At 43.0% G+C, this 10559-nt stretch overlaps 1 protein-coding gene across 1 annotated transcript in view; it reads right to left on the bottom strand.

Annotated features, from left to right (window-relative positions):
* The window catches only part of PELI2 (pellino E3 ubiquitin protein ligase family member 2), a 556167-nt gene extending 546147 nt beyond the window's left edge, over positions 1-10020 (bottom strand). The window contains exon 1 of the mRNA XM_027571669.2: positions 10005-10020. The gene's annotated coding sequence lies outside the window, so the exon portion shown is untranslated. The remainder of the gene's footprint in view (positions 1-10004) is intronic.
* Positions 10021-10559: the final 539 nt, after the last annotated feature.

Genomic DNA, 10559 nt, shown 5'->3' on the forward strand with positions numbered 1-10559 from the left:
GAGCACAAAATTGGAACTTTTAGAAGTCGGCTCCGCTGAGGGACGTCGCTCCAGTGGCTAAGCGGGGGGTGGAACCCTCATGGGACAGTGTGGTCTCAGGACCCTCAGGGTCACAGAAAGACCGGGGGTGCCTGAGTGCGGCAGAGCTCCCAGGTATCGGAGCAGGGAAGCCGGCTGCAGAGAGGGAGCCGAGGCGCAAGCTCTCAGCTCAGGGTTGCCATAAACTGTGATCCGCGGCCCAGTCGGGCCACTGCTCCTCCAGCAGGGACCCAACAAGTGGCAGAGCCGGGGAGACTCCCCTTCCTCTCCCAGGAGGAGCGGCGCAGGAGTGTACCGCAGGGATCTGCTGGGTTTGGAGACTCCACACGGGGTCGGGTGCCAGAGATAGAAACACCCGGTCACAGGCCGGGTGAGCACAGAGTGCGGCCGGAGACTGGGGAGACGGGAGTGACTGACTGCTTTTCTCTGGGGGTGCACTGAGGAGCGGGGCCCTGAGTTCTCCGCTCCTCGGGGGCAGAGACTGGGAGGCCGCCATTTTTACTCTCATCCTCCAAAGCTGTATCGAGAGCTCCTGAGAGCAAACCCGAGCAGATGACTTAGCCCCAACCGGCAAAGGCGGGGCAATTCCCTCCGGCAAAGACATTTGGGAACCACGGCAACAGGCCCCTCCCCCAGAAGATCAGCACGAACAGCCAGCCAAGACCAAGTTTACCGATCAATGAGAACAGCAGAACTCCAGCGCTAGGGGAATACTGCACATAGAATTCATGGCTTTTTTATCATGATTCTTTAGTCTTTCAAAGTTACTTTTTTTAAACTTTTTTTCTGAAATTTTCTTTTTCCCTTTTTCAACCAACATCTTATCAATCCCTTTTTTAAAAAAACATTTTTATTCTTCATTTTTAGACTCATATTCTATCCCTTCATAGAAGCTACCCTTATTTTTGGCATATATATATATATATATATATATATATATATATATATGTTGTTCTCTCTTTAAAACGTTGAGATACAGTTTCTTCTAAGAGATCAAAATATACCCTATTTTGTGTATCGTATTGGTCTAGTCTCCTGCCTGATCACATTCTCTCCCCCCCCTTTTTTTCTTTCTTTCTTCTTTTTTTAATCCTCTTCTTTCTTTTCTCAAACAACTTCTTATCAATTCCTTTTATAAAATATTTTATAATTTTCATCTTTACAGTCATATTCCATCCCTTCATCGTATCAACCCTTATTTTGTACATATATAAGTCTTTCTTTCTTTAAAATTTTGGGAGGCACTTTCTTCTAACAGACCAAAATACTCCCAAAATCTAGTGTGTGCCACTGATCTATACACCAGCCTGATCATATTTGATCATATTGTTTTTCTTTGTTTTGTTCTGTTTTTGTCTTTTTCTTTTTCTTTTTTTCTCTTTCTTTTTTCTTTCTTTCCCTTTCTTTTCCCCCGGTTTCAGGTCTTTTCTGATTTGTTTAGAGTATATTTTCTGGGGACGTTGTTACTCTGTTAGCATTTTGTTCTCTCATCTGTTCTCCTCTGGACAAAATGACAAGACAGAAAAAATCACCTCAACAAAAAGAACAAGAGGTAGTACCGTCTGCCAGGGACCTACTCAATACGGACATTAGTATGATGTCAGACCTAGAGTTCAGAATCATGGTTTTAAAGATACTAGCTGGGCTTGAAAAAAGCATGGAAGTTATTAGAGAAACCCTTTCTGAAGAAATAAAAGAACCAAAATCTAACCAAGTCGAAATCAAAAAGGCTATTAATGAGGTGCAATCAAAAATGGGGGCACTAACTGCTAGGATAAATGAGGCAGAAGAGAGAATCAGCGATATAGAAGACCAAATGATGGAAAATAAAGAGGCCGAGAAAAAGAGAGAGAAACAACTACTGGATCATGAGGGCAGAATTTGAGAGATAAGCAATACCATAAGACGAAACAACATTAGAATAATTGGGATCCCAGAAGAAGAAGAAAGAGAGAGAGGGGCAGAAGGTATATTGGAGCAAATTACAGCAGAGAATTTCCCTAATGTGGGGAAGGAAACAGGCATCAAAATCCAGGAGGCACAGAGAACCCCTCTCAAAATCAATAAAAATAGGTCAACACCCCGACATCTCATAGTAAAACTTACGAGTCTCAGAGACAAAGAGAAAATCCTGAAAGGAGCTCGGGAGAAGAGATATGTAACCTATAATGGTAGAAACATTAGATTGGCAACAGACCTATCCACAGAGACCTGGCAGGCCAGAAAGGACTGGCATGATATCTTCAGGGCCCTAAACGAGAAAAATATGCAGCCGAGAATATTATATCCAGCTAGGATGACATTGAAAATAGAAGGACATAAAAAGCTTCCGGGACAAACAAAAACTAAAGGAATTTGCAAACACGAAACCAGCCCTACAAGAAATATTGAAAGGGGTCCTCTAAGCAAAGAAAGAGCCTAAAAGCAGCACAGACCAGAAAGGAACACAGACAATATACAGTAATATATACTGTACAGGCAATACACCTTACAGGCAATACAATGGCACTAAATTCATATCTTTCAATAGTTACCCTGAATGTAAATGGGCTAAATGCCCCAATCAAAAGACACAGGCTATCAGATTGGATTAAAAAACAAGACCCATCGGTATGCTGTCTGCAAGAGACTCATTTTAGACCCAAAGACACCCCCAGATTGAAAGTGAGGGGGTGGAAAACCATTTACCATGCTAATGGACACCAAAAGAAAGCTGGGGTGGCAATCCTTCTAACAGACAAATTAGATTTTAAAACAAAGACTGTAATAAGAGATGAGGAAAGACACTATATCCTTCTTAAAGGGTCTATCCAACAAGAAGATCTAATAATTGTAAATATCTATGTCCCTAACATGGGAGCAGCCAATTATATAAGGCAATTAATAACAAAAGCAAAGAAACACATTGACAACAATACAGTAATAGTGGGGGACTTTAACACCCCCCTCACGGAAATGGACAGATCATCTAAGCAAAAGATCAACAAGGAAATAAAGACTTTAAATGACACATTGGACCAAGTGGACTTCACAGACATATTCAGAACATTCCATCCCAAAGCAACGGAATACACATTCTTCTCTAGTGCCCATGGAACACTCTCCAGAATAGATCACATCCTAGGTCACAAATCAGTTCTCAACCAGTACCAAAAGATTGGGATCATTCCCTGCATATTTTCAAACCACAATGATTTGAAACTAGAACTCAATCACAAGAGGAAAGTCGGAAAGAACTCAAATACATGGAGGCTAAAGAGCATCCTACTAAAGAATGAATGGGTCAACCAGGAAATTAAAGAAGAATTAAAAAAATTCATGGAAACCAATGAAAATGAAAACACAACTGTTCAAAATCTTTGGGATGCAGCAAAGGCAGTCCTGAGAGGAAAGTATATAGCAATACAAGCCTTTCTCAACAAACAAGAAAGGTCTCAAATACACAACCTAACCCTACACCTAAAGGAGCTGGAGAAAAAACAGCAAATAAAGCCTAAACCCAGCAGGAGAGGAGAAAAAATAAAGACCCCGCAGAAATCAATGAAATAGAAACAAAAAGAACAGTAGAACAGATCAATGAAACTAGGAGCTGGTTCTTTGAAAGAATTAGCAAGATTGATAAACCCCTGGCCAGACTTATCCAAAAGAAAAGAGAAATGACCCATATCAACAAAATCATGAATGAAAGAGAAGAGATCACAACCAACACCAAAGACATACAAACAATTATAAGAACATATTATGCCAGCAAATTAGATAACCTGGAAGAAATGGATGCATTCCTAGAGATGTATCAACTACCAAAACTGAAACAGGAAGAAACAAAGCCTAAACAGACCTATAACCACTAAGGAAATTGAAGCAGTCATCAAAAATCTCCCAACAAACAGAAGCCCAGGGCCAGATGGCTTCCCAGGGGAATTCTACCAAACATTTCAAGAAGAATTAATACCTATTCTCCTGAAACTGTTCCAAAAAATAGAAATGGAAGGAAAACTTCCAAACTCGTTTTATGAGGCCACCATTACCTTGATTCCCAAACAAGACAAACACCCCAACAAAAAGGAGAATTACAGGGCGCCTGGGTGGCTCAGATGATTAAGCATCTGCATTCAGCTCAGGTCATGATCCCAGGGTTCTGGGATCGAGTCCCACATCGGGCTCCCTGCTCCTTGGGAGCCTGCTTCTCCCTCTGCTTCTCTCTCTCTCTCTCTCTCTCCCTCTGTCTCTCATGAATGAATATATAAAATCTTTAAAAAAAAAAAAAGAATTACAGACCAATATCCGTGATGAACATGGATGCAAAAATTCTCACCAAAATACTAGCCAATAGGATCCAACAGTACATTAAAAAGATTATTCACCACAACCAAGTGGGATTTATCCCTGGGCTGCAAGTTGGTTCAATATCTGCAAATCAATCAATGTGATACAATACATTAACAAAAGAAAGAACAAGAATCATATGATCCTCTCAATAGACTCAGAAAAAGCATTTGACAAAGTACAGCATCCTTTCTTGATCAAAACTCTTCAGAGTATAGGGATAGAGGGTGCATACCTCAAGATCATAAAAGCCATCTATGAAAAACCTACAGCGAATATCATTCTCAATGGGGAAAAACTGAGAGCTTTCCCCCTAAGGTCACGAACGCGGCAAGGATGTCCACTATCACCACTGCTATTCAACATAATATTAGTCGTCCTAGCCACAGCAATCAGACAACAAAAAGAAATCAAAGGCATCCAAATCGGCAAAGAAGAAGTCAAACTCTCACTGTTTGCAGATTATATGATACTTTATGTGGAAAACCCAAAAGACTCCACCCCAAAACTGCTAGAACTCATACAGGAATTCAGTCAAGTGGCAGGATATAAAATCAATGCACAGAAATCAGTGGCATTCCTATACACCAACAACAAGACAGAAGAAAGAGAAATTAAGGAGTCGATCCCATTTACAATTGCACCCAAAACCATAAGATACCTAGGAATAAATGTAACCAAAGAGGCAAAGGATCTGTACTCAGAAAACTATAAAATATTCATGAAAGAAATTGAGGAAGACACAAAGAAATGGAAAAACGTTCCATGCTCATGGATTGGAAGAACAAATATTGTGAAGATGTCAATGCTACCTAGAGCAATCTACACATTCAATGCAATCCCCATCAAAATACCATCCACTTTTTTCAAAGAAATGGAGCAAATAATCCTAAATTTGTATGGAACCAGAAGAGACCCCAAATAGCCAGAGGAATGTTGACAAAGAAAAGCAAAGCTGGCGGCATCACAATTCCGGACTTCCAGCTCTATTACAAAGCTGTCATCATCAAGACAGTATGGTACTGGCACAAAAATAGAAACACAGATCACCGGAACAGAATAGCGAGCCCAGAAATGGACCCTCAACTCTATGGTCAACTCATCTTTGACAAAGCAGGAAAGAATGTCCAATGGAAAAAAGACAGTCTCTTCAACAAATGGTGTTGGGAAAATTGGACAGCCACATGCAGAAGAAGGAAACTAGACCATTTCCTTACACCACACACAAAAATAGATTCAAAATGGTTGAAAGACCTAAATGTGAGACAGGAGTCCATCAAAATCTTAAAGGAAAATCCAAGCAGCAACCTCTTCGACCTCAGCCACAGCAACTTCTTCCTAGAAACACTGCCAAAGGCAAGGGAAGCAAGGGCAAAAATGAACTATTGGGATTTCATCAAGATAAAAAGCTTTTGCACAGCAAAAGAAACAGTCCACAAAACCAAAAGACAACCGACAGAATGGGAGAAGATATTTGCAAATGACATATCAGATAAAGGGCTAGTATCCAAAATCTGTAAAGAACTTATCAAACTCAACACCCAAAGAACAAATAATCCAATCAAGAAATGGGCAGAAGACATGAACAGACATTTTTCCAAAGAAGACATCCAAATGGCCAACAGACACATGAAAAAGTGCTCAACATCGCTCGGCATCAGGGAAATCCAAATCAAAACTTCAATGAGATACCACCTCACACCAGTCAGAATGGCTAAAATTAACAAGTCAGGAAACAACAGATGTTGGCAGGGATGCGGAGAAAGGGGAACCCTCCTACACTGTTGGTGGGAATGCAAGCTGGTGCAGCCACTCTGGAAAACAGTATGGAGGTTCCTCAAACAGTTGAAAATAGAGCTACCATATGATCCAGCAATTGCACTACTGGGTGTTTACCCCAAAGATACAAATGTAGTGATCCGAAGGGGTATGTGCACCCCGATGTTTATAGCAGCAATGTCCACAATAGCCAAACTGTGGAAAGAGCCAAGATGTCCATCAACAGATGAATGGATAAAGAGGTGGTATATATTTACAATGGAATATTATGCAGCCATCAAAAGGAATGAGATCTTGCCATTTGCAACGACGTGGATGGAACTGGAGGGTGTTATGCTGAGTGAAATAAGTCAATCAGAGAAAGACATGTATCATATGACCTCACAGATATGAGGGATTCTTAATCTCAGGAAACAAACTGAGGGTTGCTGGAGTGGGGGTGGGGTGGGAGGGATGGGGTGGCTGGGTGATAGACATTGGGGAGGGTATGTGCTATGGTGAGTGCTGTGAATTGTGCAAGACTGTTGCCTCACAGATCTGTACCTCTGAAACAAATAATGCAATATATGTTAAGAAAAAAAAAAGAAGAATATAGCAGGAGGGGAAGAATGAAGGGGGGGAAATTGGAGGGGGAGACGAACCATGAGAGACAATGGACTCTGAAAAACAAACTGAGGGTTCTAGAGGGGAGGGGGGTGGGGGAATGGCTTAGCCTGGTGATGGGTATTAAGGAGGGCAGGTACTGCATGGAGCACTGGGTGTTATACGCAAACAATGAATCATGGAACACTACATCAAAAACTAATGATGTACTGTATTGTGATTAACATAACAATAAAAAAATTTAAAGATAAAAGAAAGTGTTATTAACATCCAACTTTGTGTCTCCTGACTTCCAGTACAATCTTATTATCTCACTGCTATCCCCTACCTTTTGTGCGTCAGGGCCGGAGGGGAGAACAATATACTGCACCCCAATATCTTTGGCAGCAAACTTTTAGACAAGGATTGGGTAAAATCAAAAGATTATTTTCACTATTCATATACCATGACTATGTTTCACAACCATATTTCACATAATAACTAAAGAAAATTAAAGAAATAAAAAATGATTACACTTATAATAACCACAATAATGGCTAACATTTACTAAGAATTTACCCTGTGCCAGGTCCTTTTCTATAAACTTTTAGAGGATTATCTCATTTAATCTTCACACTAACACTATGAGGTAGGTAAGTAATATCACCCCATTTTGCAGGGAACTGAGGCACCATGAAGTGAAGTATCTTGCCTAGGTATCCTAAACAGTAAGTGGCAGATTCAGGAGTCAAGCCCAGACAATCTTTTTCTGACGCCCATGTTCTCAGCTTCTTCACTACAGAGTCATTATTTTTGAAATCCCGTTTACCAGAAAAAGGTAATGATGGCTGATGGCATTGCTCCATCAGTTCAAAGGCTGTGCTAAGAACTGTAGGTTCATTCAGACATACTGTTTTACTCTTACCCAGTTTATACTCAGCATCTCCTCAGTACCAATTAACCAACAGATAAGTTCTTGAACATATAAAGAAAGAGCAGAAGAAAAGGGGCAGATCAGAGCATAGAGAAGGTGATCAACTAATAATTACTAAATGCATGAATGGCAATTCATCATCACCAACTGAGAAAACTCAAATTAATGCTCTTCCTGTGTTAGTCAACAACATCCCCATCATAAATGAAATATGAAATTCATCATTTCAAATCTGTCAGCCCCTTAACACAAAATATGTGTGCCAGATTCTGAATACTGAACCTCATTGCACCACTGTCTTTATAAGCCAAGGAAGAGAGTTTATGGAACAAAGTGTTTTAGCGAAATAAGATAGAGGCAGGAGAGGGAACTCATGCTTATCTCCAGGGAGAAGGGGACGGAGCAGGCAAACTCCATCAGGCCTGAAAGGTACTACTTCCATGCGATGGGGCCAAAAAATTGGAGAGAGAATTTAGCACCTATTATTTTAATGCTCACCAAAAGAAAATTTTAAAATTCCGTATCTATGAATTTTCAGGGAGGACCAAGTGGTCTATACTAACCCCAAGATGTCATGTTCTGTCAAACAAAACAAATCTCTCTCCAGATGAAGACAACAACATTAAATGTAATTCTTTGTGTGTTTTAAAATGCATAACCAGTTAGTAATCACTTAGTCATGAACTAATAGAACTTACTAGGTTCCCCTTCCTGATTTCTCAGAAATATTTGGAAATTAATGGGATATGATTTATCAGACTAAGCCCATACGCTATTTTCAAGCCCTTGTTGTTCCCTTTTTCTTTCACATGACAAAGTGGGCTGCAACTAAGAATTTCTGTGATCACAATGTATAATCACTATTGCTAAGTGAAAGCTGCAAGGGTAACACCAGTTTGCCAAGGTAGGTTAGTGTCACATATAAGACCTTGTCAGTCAACAACCCTCAGATCACACACTTCCACCTGCTGTTCACACCTCCTCAACTGTGCCTGTTGAGAAAGGCTCAGCCCCAGCAAGTTGGTGAACGACCGTTCACCATGGTATGCTCCAGCAATGGGGATCAGACACATTGGGGCATTGAAAATTTATGGGTGAGGTATAATCAATCCAAACTCGTATACCCTAAAACAATTATGTAATAGTCACCAAAATTATCAATTTGTTATCAGTAACTTTCAAGTCAAATGGAACAGACCAGCTTCACTGCAACAACAGAGTCAAGATAACCCCAAAAGGAAGCCCTTTGGCTTTCTGACTGTCTAGGAGCCTTGATTCAGAAACGATGGAAGGAACTCTCCTGCTTAAATGTTGAGAAGACTATAGCTCTCAAGACTACAAGTGGTCTGCCTCACATCTTCGGGGTTTTCTGGGCTAGGTCACGGTGGCCATGTTGGAAATGGGAACTTGACACCACCACCATACACATAACTATGTATCTGTTTTAGGACTTAAGTTGTTACTTCCCTCTAGGCAGAAACTAACTCTCTCAAATGGCCTTGTATAGGAGTTATAGCACTGTATCACCAACATTCAAAACTGCTTTTGTCAAACTGATACATACATTCTTTAACAGTATCATGATCTTGCCAATAAATATCAAATATATCAGCTCACACTTCCTGCTAGCATGGTTAGATTTTCACTGTTCCACAAAGTGCCAGGGTTTCCCGGAACGGCTCACAGACTGTCGCCAAGACAGGAAGGAGAAAGAGAAAGTCAAGAGGGTGGACCATCTATCCCACCTCCACAACCAAGGCCTCTGCTTTATCTGCTTCATACAGTGGGGCTATAGTTTTCCACCTGACAAAGGGTCTGCTTCTTTAAAAAGTGTGGGAACTGCTGTTCTAGGAGATGCCCAGATTATCAGAAAAAATCAGTATCTAGTGTGCCCCATCAAAGAGAAGCAGCTATGGAGGTTCCATGTTTGTACCTGCCTCCCAGGAAGTAAAGTCCACGTGGTAAAGGTGTTTCCTCCCTGCCCCCTCCCTCCCACTCCTCCTCAACACCTGGCTCCCCCCCTCAGAAGCTCTTGGAGAACCTTGCCTCCCTCCTCTACGCCCCAATTCTGGCCCTAGCCCAGAGTGAGGGGAAGCTGGATGCCCCGGCCGGAGTCCAGCCAGAATGGACCACACCGGCCCCATAAACATTTCCACCACCATTACTCAGATCAGCAAGGAGGAGGTGTGGCCCTTTATAGAGCAAAGGTGACTGAGAGTCAGCCACTTGTCAGAAGCCCCGGAGCCAGGCCATCCTCCCCTGGCTTTTCTGCTCTTCTGCCCACAACGCAATGTCCCTTTTGATGGAGGAGAACGGCGCTGTCCCCAGGGCCCCGGTCCAGTACCTGCTCCCTGGGGCCGAGGCCCGGGACGCGGAAGATCTGCGTGGTCGTCGCCCGGGACGAGACCCTGGCACGCAGCCCCTTCCAGCCGTGGACAAGGCCGACTTCCGCATCCCCGGCGCAACTGCAGGGCCGGCACCTGGCCCACGGGCTGCGGTGGCCCCACGTGCATGAGTTCCTGCAGCCAATGGGCGAGCTGTTCGAGCGCGTGCCCGGTCGCCAAGTGTGTAGACTCAGTAGCAGACCCGCCGGACCTGCGGGACCACGCGCCCGCCTCCCACGTCTTCCGTCCAGACAGTGCCGGACCCGTGGCCTGCTGGGTGGACAACGTGAGGGACACGGAGCTCCACGACCTGCCGCCTCCGCGAGCCGCGCTGCCGCGTGGATGACGATACTCAGTGCTCATGCAGCCGCAGCCGGGTAGCCAAGACCTGCCCCACACCAGGGCGCACAGCCCTCACACGCGGACTCATCTTTGAGAAAACCCAGCGGCCACCGCCTCCTCGGCATCATGGGGAAGTGGGTTCTCCGCACCAGCCTGACCAGGCTGTGAAGGGG

This window comes from Zalophus californianus, chromosome 6, assembly GCF_009762305.2.
Source record: "Zalophus californianus isolate mZalCal1 chromosome 6, mZalCal1.pri.v2, whole genome shotgun sequence".
Taxonomy (NCBI): domain Eukaryota; kingdom Metazoa; phylum Chordata; class Mammalia; order Carnivora; family Otariidae; genus Zalophus; species Zalophus californianus.